This window comes from Gallus gallus, chromosome 8, assembly GCF_016699485.2.
Source record: "Gallus gallus isolate bGalGal1 chromosome 8, bGalGal1.mat.broiler.GRCg7b, whole genome shotgun sequence".
Classification (NCBI taxonomy): Eukaryota; Metazoa; Chordata; class Aves; order Galliformes; family Phasianidae; genus Gallus; species Gallus gallus.
In genome coordinates, this window is record NC_052539.1 from 12276768 (window position 1) to 12296360 (window position 19593).

At 42.3% G+C, this 19593-nt stretch overlaps 1 long non-coding RNA gene across 2 annotated transcripts in view; it reads left to right on the forward strand.

Moving 5' to 3' along the window:
- Positions 1-18837, forward strand: part of LOC121113423 — a 41128-nt gene extending 22291 nt beyond the window's left edge. Inside the window, exons 4-5 of one of the 2 annotated variants that reach the window (XR_005861929.2) lie at positions 9556-9755; positions 16441-18837. This is a non-coding gene — a long non-coding RNA (uncharacterized LOC121113423). The other variant, XR_006940021.1, reaches the window with a different exon arrangement.
- The last annotated feature ends 756 nt before the right edge of the window (positions 18838-19593 follow it).

Consider the following 19593-nt stretch of genomic DNA (forward strand, 5'->3'; position numbering starts at 1 on the left):
GTATTTCAAGTGATGATAAAAGCTTGCTGGGTAAATCGGTGAAGAGTGGCTTGCTGGGAGCACATCAGCCGGTCTATCGTTGTGCAAAGGCAGCAGATGCAGTCAGCACTCGGATGAAATGGTTCATGACCTGCTGATGCCTCCCAAGGGATGGAGACAGGGAACAAAGAGACTATGGGACCTCCTTGAGTGGGAGCAATACTGTGGGAAGCAGTAAGGAAGGAAGCATGGACCAAGCAGGGGAGCCCATTTTGTTCTATGGCAGCCCCACAGCTGCCCTTAGGGCTAGGGGAAGAGCCCTTGACAGTGCCACATTCTAGGAGGGAGCTAGCTTTTCAGGGAAAGGACGGAACAGGGTGGCAACCAGCAGGGACATGGGCTACACACAGGGTTCTCACTGCACAGGCACATTGAAGCTGGTTACTGGCAAAGCAAGTGCTGGTGGAGTGCTGCCAGGGTGTTGTAGTCCACGTGACACTGGCCCTGTGACCAGTGAGTGCTATGTGAGGCACAGATAGGTTGGAGCTCCAGAACAAGTAGGCAGATGCTCCTCAGGGTGTGCCACAAGGAAAGATACCATGAGGCCAGGGGCAGAACCTGGCCTGGCCCTGGGCAAGCTCTCAGCTGGCTCAGGTTGGCCTGGTCAGTGTTTCCCAGTGCTACTCCCCTCTGGGCATCTGTGGTGCTGTACTCATTTGCCCCAGCCATATGCTGGCATCAGGTGAATCCAACTCAGCTGTGCTGCTGCAGAGGAGCAAAGAACTTCAGAAAGCAACTTGAAGATGCATATGTAACAAACAAAGATACTGGTAACAAACTCTGTGGTGATGTTTTTCTGCCACTAGAACTTGGAGATTTAAAAAAAAAAAAACCCACAAAGATGTGAGGTAAAGCAGCTTCTGTCCAAAGGGGTTAAAGTGTCTGCATTAACACCTGCCCCTCCTTGATTCCCCACCTGCTCTTTTTCTAGTTTTCCCCTCTGGCCCTGAATAGAGCTGCAGGTGCTTGGATGCTCCCTGAGCAGAGCAGAAAGTCTGGGCAGTGAGGGCAGCCCCCTGTCTGCAGGGCTGTGCACTGAGCCCTGGGCAGCTCACCATAGCTCTATGTAGTCATGGTACTCTTGCTACCCTGTGACTTGCACTGCCTGTTTTATTATTTCCACTAACTCATGTTCTTGGTGTCCTCAAGGGATTTCACCCAGGTAAGCACTGAGCTAGTTCACCTCCTGTGAATCCATAAACGCAGACACTTTAGATGTAGTTTTTCTGCTGCTGCGGTCTCTGTATTATTCACTTTTGCAAGGTCCTTTTTAAGGAAGCTAATAAACCTGTCACGACAAGCCCATCGAATCTCATCAGGATGCTTCTTTCACTCCTGAGGTCCCTTTCATAACCAGCCCCCATGCTGGCACTATTCGTTAGGAACACTCAGTCAGCTTTGTTCTTTAGCATTGTTGTGTGGTGTATGTCTTTTCTGTACTACCTGAAGCTCATAAGACAACTTTTGGTTTGCCTCCCAAGGGGGGAGAAGGCATCTGTAATGTGTTTCATGTCTCACATCTCTGAAAAGGACTGGAGAACACAAGCATAGTAACTTGTGGGTTTTCTGTCTTAGAGAATTAGGATGTCTTTGCATTACTGAGCAGGAAAATACTGAGCAGTGCTTGATCAATAAGAGGCATTGCCAGAGGTCTGCTATAGTCTGCACCAGCCAGCAGTAAGTGTTGCTATAGGCTATGGAACTAGGAATATAAAATGTCGAGCAACAGTAATAATTCATGCATCCTGGGATGTATAAAACCAACAGAATGTCAATAGCTGTGGCATGCTCTGCAGAAAATATGCAGGGTTTAGATGTCGCAAGAGCCTGTGTTTTCCTTTAAATCACACTTTCCTTGGTGAAATATAGTATTTCCCTATTTGTCAAAAGCATTTATTTTCAGCTTCATGTCAGTAATTTTCTATTAAGACTCTAAGAGATATGCAGTTTTAAAGGGGCCTTGAGATCCAGAGCTAAATACATGTATTTATTGAAGGAAAGCACATAAAAGACTTCTAAAACAGGGTGCAATAGTATTTGAGATTCATGGACCATTTCAGCATTCATAAAAGCGTATATGGTTCTCATGTTGGCTTCACTAGGGACTGAACTGTGCAGCTGGGTTACCCAGGAGGTATCGATGTTCCCTTAAAGAGAAGCTCATTGCAACCGTTTGTAATTTACTTGGAAAGTGAAATATCTTGTGAAATGAGTGAGAACTTCTCCAGTATCCACCCTCCTAAAATACTTCAAGATAATTAATATTGCTCCTCTCCTGTGAAAAGACCCCAAGGAGGGTGAATTATTGCCGCAGGGAGGCACAGCAGGCATCAGAATACTGTCTGCCTGACGCTGGCCTCCTCTGTGCTGCTGCTGCCTGGGAACGAAGAAGTGATGAGTGCTGTTTTACCTGCTAAGGCTCTCACAAAAATTCTTCAGATGAAACTTTAATGAGAAAAGGGAGCAAAAAAATGTTCCAGCAGAACCATTCTTCTGTGTGCTCTTGTGCACCTCAGCTGCGTGTTGCCAGGCCGCTTTCTCTGAATCTGCCTGGTATTAGGTAAGTGAAGCAGAGCAGTTGCTTGTTGCTCATGCTGATATGAATATGGGCCTTAACATACAGGTAATACTTCTGAAAGAATGTAAAATATTAACTTAAAAAAAAAAAAAGGAAAGAAGAGGAAAGGCATCACAAAGAAACCTACCATGCATTATTTAAGCCTTTCCCTGTGAGGCTGAGGGCTCTGACGCTCTTCTAGCGGCAGCGTTCCCTCTGCTGTGGGGCTGTGGGTCCTGGCTCCCACTTGGCTGCTCTGGGTCCTCTTTGGAAGGTGTTGATTCAAACAATAATTAAACATCTTAAATATCATCTCTTTTTTGAAGATTTTAAAGTGATTTGATGGCAGTGGTCTGCATCTACACAAACAGGCACTAATAGATATTTCAGCACACCTTGCTGAAGCAGATGTTAAATATAAACAAAAAAATTAAGCCTGCTTACTCCCTGAGATGTATGAAAGGGATGTCTTTGCTGTGAGCAGAGTGACTTGGCTCATTCTGCTCCTTCGGCTTGGTTTGGGGAGGATGTGTTTTGCAGTCCTCCCATGATACCTGGCAAATTTAAAGCTGTCACTGTTGATCCTGCTTCTCTTTGTATTAAAGGAATGTCTGTGGTGTTTATATTACGGTGGAAATGCTATTTCTACTGATTGTATTTTCATTGTCTCTCTTATGACTGTACTGTTTGCCAGCAGCTGTGGGGCCACTTTGATGCTTGCTCTGATGCCATGCTTATTGTGCAGCATGGTTGAGCCTACGGTTTTCCTTTCTAATCAGAGCTGGCATACTGGGTAAAAAAATAAAGCTTTTCTTTAACTATGGTTATCTCACAGGGGTCTGCAATTGTAATAGTGAGTGGGTTCTGGAAACCTATGTTTGTATACACCTGTGTATGTTCTGATTTTGTTTTAATCATGGTAATGTTTTGCCTGCCTCTGCTTCTCTCCTTGACCATGCTTGAGCAGGGTCATGAACCTGTTGGTGGCAGGGTTGCTCTCCTGGGAGATGAAAGGGGTCTGTGTGTGCTACAGCCTGCACCTTGTTCATTGCTCCTGCTCAGAGGGATTGGTGTCCAGTCACAGAAAATGAAATAATCTTGGCTTATGAATTCACTCAGGGAAGTATGTAGCTGACATAACTAGAGCTGGGTGCTGATGGCAGGAATGGAAGCGGCTTGGTCAGGTTCGAATATGTGACATGGTGTTCATGCTACCCTATTGCTGTAGAGGTATACAGGCACACCCTGGTGCTGGAGTGTGCTTCTAGTAGTACCCAGAGGCCTGCCAGCTCCCTGCCTCACTGCTGCTTGCACCACACCACACATCCTTGCGGTGATGGCATGCCGGGTTTGAATAATACCTGTGTGGATGCAGGTATCCTTTTCATTCTGTATCTCACAGCCATTTTCAGACTGATGAGAAACTATTCCCTTTCCACCCTGCAAGTTGGAAAGGAGGGACTTTGAGAATCTGAGTGATGTGTCCAAGATGATGCAGCAGATCAATGGAAGAAAAAGGGATCGGGCCGCTCCGTGCAGTTTAGGGGTGCCTCTAACTGCCCCAAAGATTTCTAGCAAAAGGCATGCAGTCCCCAAGCAGGCAGCTTCCCTCTGTTATTTGTCAGAGTATTGCTGCTAACTGTGGAGAAATGTAAAATGTATTATTCATTTCTTCTACTCGTAAAATCAATACCTATCAAAATAGAAATGCAATTTAAATCAAAGGGTACTTGTTGAGTGCAGATCCTACTAATTAGATATGATTTCCCAACAATTTCTTAAATTATTTATCCAAGGGATAGGTAGCAGGCACTTTATGTGCCCCAGAGAGAATATAATAAACCTCTTGTCATGATACAGCAAATGTGAAACGTAGTGCAATGCAATATGATTTGTAACCCCGATGAACTAATGCAATATCAACAGACATCAATCTGTGCAAAACATCTGTCTCGTTATAATGTCTTATGAGGTATGCTGAAAGCCAATAACCTTGCGAAATGGACATGTCTTTGTGAAGGATACAGGTTGTGCCACTAGGAATCAATTAAGGCTGTAATGCCCCCCCACAATAGAAGTTACTAAGCCACCCTCACTACAAAAGAAGTTTATATAATGCATGGATATCCATAGTGACAGCAGTTCCTTCTAGGCTGGTGGATGGCTCTGCAAGAAATTCTGCTGTCATATTTGGGCTTTTTTTCCTGATGATGGCATTGTGTATTGTAGTCCCATAGTCCACATCTAAACAGTATTTCTCTCATATCTGGTTAATTCTAGTTTTAAAAAATAATGCAAAGAAAAGAACAAACAGTTTTGAAGATTGTTGTGTCCAAACTAGGAGGCTGCTCTCCCATAAAATGAAGGGTCTGCATTTGTGTGTTAGTAATACACACTGATGCTCTACAATTTTTGATCATAAGGATTTTTTATACAGCCTTTTGTGGTTTTAATTTTCAAATATAAACTTACATTCACTCTGTGGATCTTAAAATTCTATCCCACAAGCCCCTTGGGAACTGAAGATCAGTGGTTGCCTTATTTAAATGTATGTACTCACCAAGTTGTTTTTTATCAATGACTGAAAGGAATAGTCTGAAGAGTTAGGCTTATCAGGATTTATAATTCAGAGTTTAAACCTTCTCTGCAGCCCTTGTGCTGACCAAGCTTCTGGGAAAGGTGCTTGAGCAAAAAGCTGGAGCTGCCAAAAGTGCTGTGTGATCCAGTAGCTGCTGCAGCCTGTAATCTGAGTGTGCCTCGGCAGTACTTAGGGAGAAGGAAGGCAGGGCCTTAACTTCGGATTTCTTGACATTTAAAAGTACAAGTCAGAATTGTAATGGTATTTAAACCCTCCTTATTAGTAGTACAATAAGTCTTTCAGCTAGTGCTCGGCACATTCCTCTTAGGTGATCTGTAAAAGGCAGTTCTGATAGTGACAGAGCTGGAGTCTGAATGCTGAGTACAGGACCTACTCAGAGCAGACTGATGCATTTGAGCTGATGGGAGGAATTAAGGCGGCTGAATCGGTGCTGTAGTAAGGCCATACTCCTGCCCTTTGTACCAGGGACTGGGAAGGGCAGGAGCACTAAGTGTGAAAAAGCGTTGCATTAAAATACTGGTCGTGTAGGATAAGTTTGTCATCAATTATTCAGCTCTGCTTTTTGTATTACTATTGTTTTTAATTAATAGAGGGTTGGAAAGCATTTGTCTGGCAGGTGTGAAATCAAGGCTCAGTCCCAGAGTGTTTGTTATAAATCCTAGCTACACCAAGTGAGGAGACAGTCCTACGGTAATGTTTTGCATTTTCTCAGCCCATTCTTATTTAAATGAGAACAAGCTATCTGGAAAGAACATCAAACGCTGCAACTACACTTTAGTGGTACTTTCATTTTCTTGTCCTAATTTCTTTTCAGACATGTTTAAATAGTGTGTGATTGTATATTAGTGACTGCAAAGGTTGCCTAAATTAACACCACAGACTAATTTTGTTTTAAATGGAGGGAGGAGCACATCTGTTTCAAAAAAGCTTTGTAATATGCCTTTTGTGAGTTCAAATTGCATACAGTAATGACCACTTAAGTGAGCTGCTACACACACAACTACTTACTTGCAATAGTATTAACCAGCACAGCTATAAAATGGCACTAATATTTTTGTGCATTGAAATATGTTCCTCCTTTCCCCTCCCCTTGAAAATTCAGCCCTGTGTTAGTGTTCGGTGGGTACCAAAGATGAGCTTGTGTTTCTCCCCATGGCAGATGTGTTATTCTCTGTAGGACCATCTGGCTATATCTTTTATGTTTTGTTTGTATCTCCCTTAGATAAATGAAACATGAAATGTTTTGTAGTTATAACTAACATTATTTTTCAACCAGGAATTGTTATAATTTATAACACTGTAAATATTATTGACATAGCTCTAGATTACATCTGTGGATTTCATTTAGATGTTAAAAGTGTGTGGCTTTGCTGTTCATCCCAGCAGTTTAGGGAGGACACATCTTGGAAAAGAGCACACGAGGGAGGTATCACCTGATGGACACATACCTCATATAAACCTAGACCAAATTACTAACAGAAATAGAGAAATATGCCAATTTCCATAGCTGTCCTTTTTACAGATGAAGGTTTTTACAGCCTCCAACTGTCTACAGTGAACAAACTGAAAATGAACAAATAGAAAGGTGTTCAACTGGCAGATACTTCAGATATGGAAGCATCAAAGAAATGCTTTGCAGAATAGATTCTCCATCTTGAGAAGGAGGCAGAGGACTACCTGGTAGTACCATCTGTAATTTATCTGCCTTGGGATGCCGGAAAGAACTACTATATATGTAATCTTCAAAGGGAGAGCCGAGACAAGGACAGAAATTAAGGGACCTTTCCGTACGCATAAGGGAATTCTATAAAAGCTAATGGGTTGAAGAAAGCTGTGTGCCGGCCTGGGCTAACCATTAGACCATCCTCAAAAAATTTATGTTGCCAAATCTATTGCCACTAAAATCTGAAAGCAAACATTAGCAGCCAAGAACATCATGCTAATTAATTGCTGCAGGAGGACACAATTTCGAAGATCTAATGGAAGATGGAATCCAGCTTCCATATGTCCCACTCGATAGACCAAGAAAATATGCCCATGTTTTTCACAGAAACCATGAACAACGTCCAACTACATGTCTCTCAGCTGAATAGAACTAATCACCAGATGCAGAGATGGAAATGGCCGTTTGTCAGCACCCAGACTGAAAAACCTAGTCAGGATCTCTTCTTGAGGAACCATTTTGATTCACCACTTTCACAGCAGATTCAGAATGTGGTAACTGAGTATCAGGGCACATCTCTCAGCTGCTGTGTTAGTGAACAGTACCCAAGACTGTGTGTGCAGCTACGCTGCAAATCTACCTGCTCGCCTTGCTGAGATGTGGGCTTGTGCTTGCTTGAACCTGAAGTTCCTGTCAGCGGGATGCTCATGCCAGGATATGAGTGTGTTGCTGCAAGGGAGCAGTAAGGGTTGGAGGGTGAGATCTGCATGTGCCTTGAATGTGGATATCCTGTCTCAGTTGGCACTCAGTCTTGCTTTCCTGAGGCACGTGGACACTATTGTATGCAATGGTTTAGCTTGCTTAACTAAGTAATATTTTTACTTAATGTTCATTGTCTGATGGTTGTGTATTGCCAAGCTGATTCCCTGTGCATGCATGAGGATGCCTTGCAGCACACAGAGAGTGCTGCTGGCTGTGTGTAGGGGTGCACACTGACTTGCTGCGTGCCAGAGCTGTGTGCTGCTGCCTGCATGGCACAGCAATGATCCACTACTGCTGTGAGGTATCTGGTGCAATCCCAGGTCTATCTGAGCAGTGCTGACTAACCCAGCTGCTGCTGTGATAGCCCTGGCCCTGCAGTGCAAGTATCTTTCTTGCAGTCATGGTCTGAGCGCAGCTGGGACATTGGGAAGTGTCATGATGGCAGGCCAGGCAGCCCCATGGAAACAGAGAAACAGGGCTGTGGAGTATGGTTTGGCAGACATCAGTGCATAACCCAGGTCTTCTGAGCATCGCTTCATCCACCTGAATGCTGTTAGTATTTGTTAAGTTTTTGATTTCTGGAAACACCAGAAATTCTCACCTTCCTCTGTCGTCTTTTATATAAGATATGTATGAAACCTGTAATCTGAAAAGAATATACTGACGCCATGCTTAGTGGAAATGGGCACAGTTGAAGTACATCTAAATTGCACAGCAAAGTTTTACCTTAAATATTGAAGAAAAAATATTTTATTATGTCTACTCTGAGGTTAAAGAGCAAGAGAAATAGAAGGACATGGTAAGTAATTGTAACATCATTGTGCATTTCCTCAAGATCTTTCCAGCTAGTGGAGAGTAATGACATTTCTAAACTTCAATAACTTCCACACAGAAAGGCACACCATTTTGGTTGGCCTCAGTAAAGCATTTAAAATCATAAGGGCTGCTATTATGCATCCTATGGAATAAAATTAGACTCAGGATAGTCTTCTGCAATTGGGCTTGAATTTCACTCTAGGTTTTGCGTGACATGAAGCTCCAAACGCACTCCTGGTTCTACTCTAAGAGATGAGATCAGCACTTATAAGCATGTTTTTTGATGACACAACTCAGAAAATTGAAGTGATTATTGTTATGAAAGGACAAGATGATAAGTCTCATGTAATATATGAGCACCTATCAGTCAGATAAGCCAAGAAAGGTCATAACCCATTATATTGATATCATAAATGTTATAAACTGACATCAGGTTGGTGAACTGGCACTCTTGGACTTTTTAGAAGTGTTGCTGTGGTTAAGCTTCAATCTGTCCTTGGAGGACAAGTTTATTATCATTTTTTTTCTCCCAGAATAAGGAACCTTAATGATTTTCAGTGTAATGTAAGTAGTCTTTCTAACCTTCACAGAAATATTGCTGTGTTTTTATTTATTATTACTTTTGAAGTAACTGGCTGAAGCATCCAAGCAGCAGAATCCAAGATGCCATTCACAGATGAGGGAAAAGAAATCAGCAATGTGATAACTTCTGACAATTGAGATGCTGCCCTTATTATTTTATTTGAATCTTAGCCCATTACTTCATAAGGCATCTATGAGGAAGGCAAGACTTATGCCTTCTGAAGGTGTCTTGACAACAGTGACATTACAGGCCCTGTTCTCCAGATCCAGTTGCTGTCTGAGCTCCTAAATTCTCATCGCTGATAGCTATAAATTTTCTCTGCATCTGTTGATTAGTCCACATCCTTAGCCGTTGTTATCTAGGCCTCTGATTTCTGGATCCTGAGGGAGTATTGAGTCAGAGTAGTGTGCTCGGTGCAGCGGTTGCACTCCTATATTGGGGTGGGTGCAGCCCTGCCTAGGGCTGCAGCTGCTGCTGACCAGCTCAGGGCCAGGAGCAGACTGTTGCCACCTCACATAAATCTGTTCCCACCACAGGCTCCTGAAAGAGGGTCAGGGGTGACCTCTGAGCCCCTCTAAAACCAAAGCCTCATGTCCATGCTCGCTAACATTACCAGTTCTGCAAGGGACTTGCATCGTGCTGAAGTGTGGACACATGAGAGGAGAACAACACATCTAGTACGGCACAGCTTGGAGGAGTGGTATTGTGTGCTCCAGAGATGTGAGAGGAATTGCAGGTGAGTTACTATGCCTTGTGTGCAAACTGAACATTGGGGTAAGTACTTCTGGAAGGTACCATGCTATATTTACTGACCGCATCAGACCAGAGCTGTGGTTTTATGTCAGACTTAAAATTCAGCATTTCCAGCAGACTCATGCTGATGCACAGGTGTGATAACACTGACGCAGGCAGCAGAAAGCCACCATGAGTCACTGCCCAGCTTCCTCCTGAACCCGGTGCCTGTGGTCGGCATTCTGCAGCATTGCCTCTCTGGCCTGCAAACATCATGGCTTTAGTCGAGCTTGTACAATCTGCAAATCAACCCTGTTTGTACCGCACAGGTAAATGTTAAAAGTGAAACGAATATGGGTGAACATGAGCTGCATAAAATACTGCAAATCATCGCTTCAAGTGTGAGCATAATACCTGGAACCACAGGCAGGAAAATACATTTACAAACTATCAAATTATCTTGGGATAATAATGTAATGCTTTTCAGTGCTGTACTGTGCGTTCTGATAGCTGAGCAAATAATACTACAGCTGGCAAAGGACCAGAATTTCAAAGAGCTTTCATGAGCAGACTGCTTCCACAGGAGAGAGAAGGGTTTCTGTGTGTTTTTGGGGGAATGTTAAAAACAAATGTGGTTATTTCAGTGACTTGGAACTGCAGAGAGTAACATCTTATGATAAATAAATCCTTTAGACAGTTTGTCTACTTTATAGCATAACCTGTGAGGTGCTTTCTTCTTCATATGAGGTTACTTCTCTGTGATTGCAACAATATTCTTTTGATCAAACGTGCTTTCAGAACTGGCATGAACAAATCAAGGAGCTAAGCAACTATAGCGGTTTGTACGCAGAAGTGCTGTTGGAATATAAAATTTTTCAAACACATTTTTCAAGAAAGCAGAGTCCCCTTTGAAATTTTGGGCTAAAGATATATGCTGGAATGCTCTTTATGACTCTGTAGAAGTGTATGACACCCAAAGTGCTTTTAGGATGCTCCAAGGTATATCAAAGAGCATTAAATTCAACACAGCTGGGAATGTCCCCAGATTGCCTCATGAATACATATTTCTTATATCCTGTATGTTAGCTATAGTTAACATAGCCTTGGTCATTGACGGTAATCCACAGAGTAAGCCTATTAGGTGAGATTTAGCACCTACAATTTTTCTGCTCACATCTGCTTGCCTGACATATGTAATCTGCCTGAATGTCACAGTTTACATCCTATTTTCATTGGAGGATAATGAAACTTGATTGGTGTCTTCATCTCCTCCTCTGGGTCTCTAAGAAATATTCCATCTAGTCACCTCCTCCTTCCTGGCACTCTTTAGCATGATCCTTAGCCAGGTCCTTCATTAAAGGCCAGTGCATGTGAGGCCTGCAGGCAAACAAAAAAATTCATCATTGTGCAGTATTACTCCAAAGACAGTAAGAAAATGAAGGTGGAGTCAGAATTTCCCAAACTGGATTTCTGTACTTATTCTCTCACAAAGCTCTGACATATCACTATTTTATCAGCAGACAGCAGTAGCTTTCTGAAGACTGTTTCCTTTTAATTCGTACCAAATTTAACTGTAGCCACTTCAATAATTCTAGAACAGCTCAGTCCTAGAGGTAAATTAAAATTAGGGAAAATTAGACCGTTTCTAATGAGGTGGTTATTACACAGAATAATGATGATTATTGGTTCTGCTTAATAAAACTGTCAGCTAGTGCAAAATATATATTAACTTAAATTACATTACATTTTGATCAACTCAGAAATTCCATGCATTTCTTTCCCACAAACTGTGGGCATAACGAAATGTTAGGCAGCGCTTCCTTTCTCAAGTAGTCTGAAAAGTGAGGCTATCAAACACGGCCCTTTAAAGCCCTGATTTAAAGCCCATTAAATGCAATGCAGCGAGGATTCATGCTGACCGGAGTGTCATGTAGGCCAGGACTTCACTAAAGCAAGCAGTACTCTCTGCTTCTGCCTGTGCATAGTAGTGTTGTGGCAAATATTTCACAGTATTCTTGGCCTGCTAAAGGAAAGATGTTTTATCACGTTTCTAGCCCCCTTCCTCGCCAGTCTCATGGCTGCTAGTTCCCCTGCTCTTCCCTTTTGATTTACCTGGCATATTCTAAAGTGGACTTTGGGGTGAACTACACTTTTTTTTATTCCTAGGATGAAAGCAGTGGGAAAGCTAAAAATGAGATTTGTGTGTACAAAACGAGATGTTGGAGCCCCATATGCTTGGAGGTGAGACAGCTCACTAGAAGCCTGTTGGCTTCTCAGAGACACAGCCAAAAATCTAAATGCTTGGCATTGTTATATTTAAAAGCAAACAATACTACCAGGTGCCATTGGCAAGGCCTGCTGCACTGTGAGGTGCATGCCAATCCTTTGGGACAGTCACTGTGGGCTTTTGCACCCCAGACTGCCCAGCAGTGGTACCAAATGATGAGCTGAAATGTAGGCGTAGCCTAGAGACCACTGCTATCCCATGCCTCCTCTGCACATGGGATGGAGTTTTGTAGAATGTTCTGATGCAAACGAAGCCATGTTTGTCTCCAGAAAAGATGTTTGCTGTATTGATAGTAGCAGTATATTTTATAGATTCTGAGAGATTAAAAAAGCAGTAACAACTGCATGACTGGAGATGTACCTATGCCAATTGACTTTTGAACTGGGGCATGGAGGTGAGTTAATCTTCACTTGGTGTACAGTGGAACCCAAAAAAGAACAGATTTACAGTAAAATTTTACTTTCCTGGCAGTGCTTTTGATTTTACAAACAGCACTGTGTTAACTCAAATGAAGGTGATAACATGGCTAATAAGTTGCAGCGTATGCGGTTATAAGGTTTTATCATGCTTTGAAACATTTAGTCATCAACAAGATTCCTCCTTTTATGAAGCCCATTTTGTAGCATTCCATAAACAAGGTTCAACAGTCACAATTTCATTAGCATTATATTGTTGCCATAGTAATGCAGTACCAATTCAATTGATGGGCTTTTCATCCTGGGCTTATTATAGGACTGCTCCTCTTGTCAAAGATGCATCTATATGGATACAGCAAACAGATCTTATTGTCTGAATATTAGCACAAATTGCATCATATGCTAATTTAGATAGCAACATATCACACTTTTGGCATCAGACCCAGAAATCATCAGACATGATAGAAGTCACTAAACACTATACATGTCAAAGTCTCATCCCCAAACTGGGAAAATTACACGCACTGTTTGCTGCAGTTTCTGAATTTGTTATCACAAAAGCATTTGGCTCTGCTTCTACTGCTCCGCAATGCTGCTGGGATGGCATAGCTTTGCAGGTGGTAATAGCAATGGAGAAAAAGCAGAAACAAGAGTTGAAGAATAAAACATGATCTGAAGAGTAGTTGGCCCTTATTCTGGTCACATGTTCTGCAGCATGCTTTGGGAGTCACTGCCAAACGCAATGCCTTGGTTTCCCTGACTGTAAAATGGGAATAATGACCCCTCTCCCTCTGTGCAGAGCACATGGTGTATACCCAGTGACAAGTGATATCCTGTACTGCTAAACACTGTTATTAAGTGAAGGAGCAATATTTTTAACGGCTCCAGGAAAATACACAGCACAGATCTACAATTTAAGTAATGTCTCTAGAGAATCTGGACTCACCCAGTGAAACACAAAGGTGTTGGCAGAGTGAGCGCATGGTGGAACGTGTGCACTTATGGAGGAGAGGAAAGATATTCACTTCATTAAAAATCATGGCCATTTGTAGGGATGTTTTTTAAATATGTAATGTTGTAGGCTACGGGGGATGTTGCTGCAGCAATCAGACCAAGAAGAGCAACAATAAAATTCAAGGCAGCAGGATGACTTCTTATTGTATGTAGAAACATTTGGTGCATTTTCACTGTTTTGTTGATGGTTGCTTCCTATTTAGAAAGGAAATACCTTTTTTTCTATCCCAACACACAGTGTTTAGTCTATCATTTCTTAGCTTAATCATGTTGTGTCCTTCGCAGCAGCAAGGGTAAATTATAGGCAAGTAGCATTCAGTATAATCAAAGATGTGTTCCACTTTATATGATAAGTTCTGTCTGATTTACAAAGGCAGTATCTTCTCCAGCTGAGCAAGGAAAGAGAGGCCTTTGCTTGCAGATAAAAATCGCCTCAGAGGAAAGGCTTCTCCCCCCATTAGGATCCTATTGTTCATATAGAAAAAAACCATTGTTACTTCTATAATCTATCCATTTACTCTTACAAAGATATACCCAGAGGACCCAGCTGAGACTGGGACCTAATTGTGTCAGGCACAGCAAAACCATATAGAGAGCCACGGTCTCTGCTTCAGACAGTTTATAAGCTGAAGAGCCAGAAGAACAGCAAGAGCAGAGAGTAACTGACTCAGAGATGGAGGAGGTGGTGGTGGTGGCAGAAGCAGAGTGGATCTCTTGCCTGGGTCCCTTCCAACCGGATGCCTGCCTCACAGGGGGAAGGAAATTCTTAGGATTCAGTCTCTATCTCACATGTAGCCACGCTCTACCCCCTAATTCCAACAGCTGCATCTGTACTGCTGAGCAGGGGCAGCCTGAGGCAAGGCTTGCAGTCAGACTGTGCAGCCCACCCGTATTACCTATTAAACACCTTCAGGCTGGCTCCAGGGCAACCCTGTTAATCCTCCCAGGGACAAAGGCTCAGGCGTACCCTATGTTTTCAAGCATGTTTAAGGGCACTGGGGTCAGGGTACCTGCCAGAGGAATATTAATGAGCTCCAACAGCACATCCGAGGCAAGAGGGCTCAGGCTTTCTTCTTGTGTGGTAGCTGCTTCCAAACCCAAGCCTGAACAGATGGAGGGTGGGGAGAGAGGAGTTTTCAGTCACAATAGGAAAAAGTCAGCTTGCAAAAGGATGGGAATGCTTTGATCAGGAACAAATATGATGTCTCATACAAAGAGAGCAGGAGCCTGGAATTACTCCAGTGCTCTCCCTCCCTCTTTCTTAAAAATCCTTGTGGTAGAATGGTTAAACTCTGGGAGAGAAGGCATTAATCTTCTAGTGAGTAAATACTTCCTTTTGCTGTGTGGTGCCTGCTGACTTTACTGCTGTTGCAACCTTCTAAAATGCTTCCAGAAAATCTCATTAGATTTCAGCTTTATTTATTTTTTTATTAAGGAGTCTGAAGAGAGTTTACCATTTAACTTTTTAATAGAAACTTCACATAGTACGCTGGCATGGATTTGATCTCATAAGAATTCTGATCTCATTTGTAGGAATCCTGATTTGTAGTAAAATTCAGTAACTGTAGATCTGTTGTTGCATTAATACAAATCTGGCAGCTTTACACTAGCAATTTTACAGTAAACCTATATTTTTATAGTGGTTTTGCTTAGTGCATTTGGTATTGGTGAAGACAAAGATTGAGCATGCAGAAGTGACACCCCTTATGATGGGATTGTCTGCAGTAAACTGAGAAGGACGTTTACTTACTTTAAAGTATTTATCTTAGATGACTTAAAAAATGCATTTTAGTACTGAATCAAATACGAAAATTAATTTTCTATCATCAGTTCACTCCTGGCGACTCTTTATGTAAAACTTGATATAAAAAAGGTAAGAAAATAGTGAGAGGGAAGTAACAGACCTCTTGCCTGAGACATCAAGGGATATTTACAGATCAGAACTGGACGGTACCACTCCATGAGCATGGTGTACATATTGTCATGTTCACAGTGCAGACAGCTAACAGAGTCCTGGAAAGCTGCACTTACTGGCAGAAAGCCGTAAAATGCAGGTACTGACAGAGGCCTAGACTTCATGTCTGGCACCTGCACTCCTTCCCCTTCCCTCAGTGGGGCCTTGGAGGCTCTGACATTCTGGGAGCTGACCTCTTGGCCATGGTGGGCTGGGACAGAGTGCAGCACCTTTGGAATAGGATGGATAGTGGGGCAGAGCCAAGCTAAGGCCAGAGTCATAGCAGGACTGAGCCATGCTCTGTAGGGATGGTCCTAGCTGATGGAGGCTTCAACCTGTCTTGTTATTACAGCCTTGTAATGCTGTTCCCAGGACCAAATTCTGTCACACCAAGCCACCCTGGCAAAGTCAGGGCTCTGCACAGCCTGCCTAGAGCTAGCATAGCTCCATCAGGCCCCCAGCAGTGCATCTGTGCTGCTCACACCAGCTGCTCCTGAGCCTCTCTGCAGAACCCCATGGGTCTGCTGCTCTGGACCCTTCACACAGGTGAGGGCCCCCAGGGCACAAATCAACCAGGCACATGGGCCACCTGCTGATGGGCTTCAGCTGGGGCTGCTGGGCCCAGTCTTCACAGGCAGAGCCAAGAGTACAGAAAAGAAATAGCTCTCTTCGTGCCACAGCTTGTTTTGTCAGTATTCTCTTTGCTTTACGTTTTCAGCATTTTTCCTTTCTGCACAAACTAACAGGAGGAAATACTGTGTTCTGCTCTACTAAGTTAATATAAGCAATATGTTTTAATTCTTGTTGGGAGCATTGAAATTCCAAGTGACAGTTATTGAGATTTGTTGCACCTCTGAAAGACTATAAAAAATTATCTGAATGATTCCCTGCTTGTGCTGGCTTAGATGTTCCTAGGGAGAGGCACACGCCCAAAGGACAGGGCACGCACAGAGGACAGGAGCTGTTGTTGGATGCATGACAGCAAATCTGCTTTTGATCTCTTCCTGTGATTTTCTAGGTGAGCCCCAGACCTGCCCGTGGTCAGCACTCTCTGACTTCGGCCCCACCATGTAGATGGAGCAACGTCCTGTGTGCCCGGCTGCTGCATGGAGCTGCCCATGTGCTGGCACCCTGACCCAGCAGAGATGCTGCCAGTGCCGGCTCCACCCTGCTCGCTGCTGCCTGCCCACCTGTCTCCTTCCCCCAAGCCATGGCCCACACCACCACCACCACCGGCATCTCCGTCGCTACCCACAGCACAAATGCAACATGGAACAGCGAGTGTGGCTTGAGCAGGCTGAGCTTGTTAAAATTGCAGTTAAATAAATTGTAGGGCTGTAATACTGGGAGGCTGATTGGGATCACAAGATATCGGTGTCATATCCTGTGGCTTTTATGTAGTGAGATGTAGATTTTTGCCATCACCATCTGGCTATCCAACAGATAACAACCAGAGAAAATGGACTTGCAAATCTCCAGTTGTGAATAACTGATATATTGTTGCCAGTAAAACGAGGACCTGGTAAACTGCCAGAAGGAAAAGTTTTTTTGAGTATGATCAGACTTTTAATATGTGTCAGCTTTTGCCTATGTGTAAATTAAAGAAACTCCCTAATTACCATACATTTTAAACAGTGTGTCTAGAGAACTCTGGTCCTGTAGAACCCAGATGTGGCTATGTTATCAGCTTCAAATTCAGGCAAGTAAATAAAGTAGCAAATGTACGACTCAACTGGTGTATCTGCACAGTACAGATCATCTAGGTGTGGGTTAAATGCTATGAGGAAAGAACAAGAAATAAGCAAAAAATACAGTAGTGTAGAATATGCATGTTCTTAACTTCTAGAAAATCTCAACAGCTGGAATTTTAGAATGTGATATTTAGACAAATGTAAAGAGAGAAACAGTGTGTTTTTCTCTGGAGAAAAATGTAATAGGTGTACAGATCAAATTATAACACTTAGTCCTTCTAGGACAAATTCCAGTTGGGGATCGTGAAGTAATCTGAAAATATTAATGATTTAGCCTCACAGCTAGATTTCAGGTAGATAATAATAATTATTGCTACAAATAATTTCCTTCATTCTTGCTCTGAAATGAAAATTGAGGCATAGAGGTTTTATGTATTTGTCCAAAGTCCATTTTACTGCTGTAACCATCCTTCTATAGATTTACTTCGTATTAAGTATGCCCTTTTCCAAATATTGTATGTGATATACTATTCAGTTCATGAATTCTAAAAAACAAGCAGCTGATCTTCCTTATGAAGCAGTGCCTGTGAACATCTCCATTTGCATTTGAATCCTCAAGCAGTGACAATCCTGCTTAAAAAAAAAAAAGAAAAAGAAAAAGGGAATGATGAAAATCAGAACAAAATCTGTCAAGGGCCCATCTGTGACTGCATATCAGAATATCACTAAGATGCTCTGAGGAACAAAGTTGTCTCCAAGTCTAACACATAGTGCTTTTGTCTACGGAAATAATTCAAGATGGGTGAAATGAGGGCAAATAACATGAAAAACTGTTTCCCTACTGAACAGTCCTGGAAAGCAGCACCTTTGTTTCATGGATAATCTTGTTTGTGATACACGTACCAGTGCTTAGATACTAAAGGTTTTACATGACGAAATACTCAGCATGCCCATATCTGCTTCAGATAAGCATGCATAGCTGTTGCTTCCAGTCAAGAGTCAGGGAGCCAGGGGTCTTTGGCCCTGGCAGGTGAGAACTTGGGTTAGGTATGTCTGTGGCAAGCTTTCATAGCCTGCTACCTGAAGCACTGGGGAAACAAAAGGATAGACTCCACCCTGGACTTAACAATACTCTTGAAACCACATCTATTTCCTTCTAAATAGGAACACATAAAGTTAGGAAAACCTATTTGTAAGCTATTTATATGTCCTCTTCAGGATCTGAATTCCTGCAAGCCTTAGTCATAGCTCTTTGCTCTCACATATGCAATATCTGGAACTGACAACTGGAAATAGGAGAAACATGGCATTAATGTTGTTCTAATGCACTGTGGGTTTTTTTTCCTTCTATTTCTTAACTGTTACAGTATGCAAATATTTAGTTAACTGGTCCTCATGGTTTCTTTTTATTGAATTGCTTTCACTATGGCAAATAAATATTCATAAAGAAATGTGGACAATAAATCATTTCCAATAGTTCAAACCATTTTCTTTCTAGACTGCATATATATTCAGCTGTGACTTGCCTTTAATATTTAATTCAAAAGACAGACTTGTAGAAGGACAATAGAGATAATGTGTCAAGCAATAATTAAAACAGGGGGTATGATTAAAACCATTTTGATCTACACTGTGCTCTGTCAAACTCATAATCTGCCATGTTTGCTTAGATGATTCTCCACTTGCTTTGTATGGAACCCAAAATAAACTTTTGTTTGAAGATACTGCACAGAACAAAAGATTTCAACCCTAAGCTTTTGGGACCTGGAGACCTTCCCTGCTCTGGGCTTTGGGTATGTCTTCTCTATCATCCTCACAAGACAAATCTCAGGCAGCCATCATCCCTCAATTTAACATGGTGACTTCCCTCGGAAGTAGGTCCATATACGTGGCACAATACAACTAGGGGACAATCCAATGTAACCTGGTTCACCATTTAGACTGAAGCTAAGAGCTCCAAAAGAAGTGCAAGTTAAAGATACAGGGAGTTTATACACTTGGGGACCCTGGTTCAAATTCAAATTCAAATAAGAGTGATATTTCTTGTTTCACTGTGTGTTTTGGCCACCAAAATACACCTTGTATTTGTCCCAGCTTCATTATCTTTTCTGATTTGTTGCTGATTTTGGGCCATAACTCAATAGAGCACTTATGTACAGACTTAAAGAAATTGATTTAAGAAAACACTACTCTGTTTAATCCTGGGCAGACATTCAACTTTGAAATCAATGGGACTTATGAACAGCCCTGACCTTGGGGTCTAAATGGTTGCTGAATCAGTGCATTGACAGAAACATACTGGAAAAGATAATATCCATGTCTAATCAGAATGATCGTCTCTACTTTCATGGGAAATTACCCATAGATAACACATTATTCTGCTCAAGAAATCCATTTTATAGCAGTTATTAGAAAACCTTAACACATTTTCTGTTTGTCAGACATACTAGGTGAACAGTGTCTCTCCTTGATAGTGTATC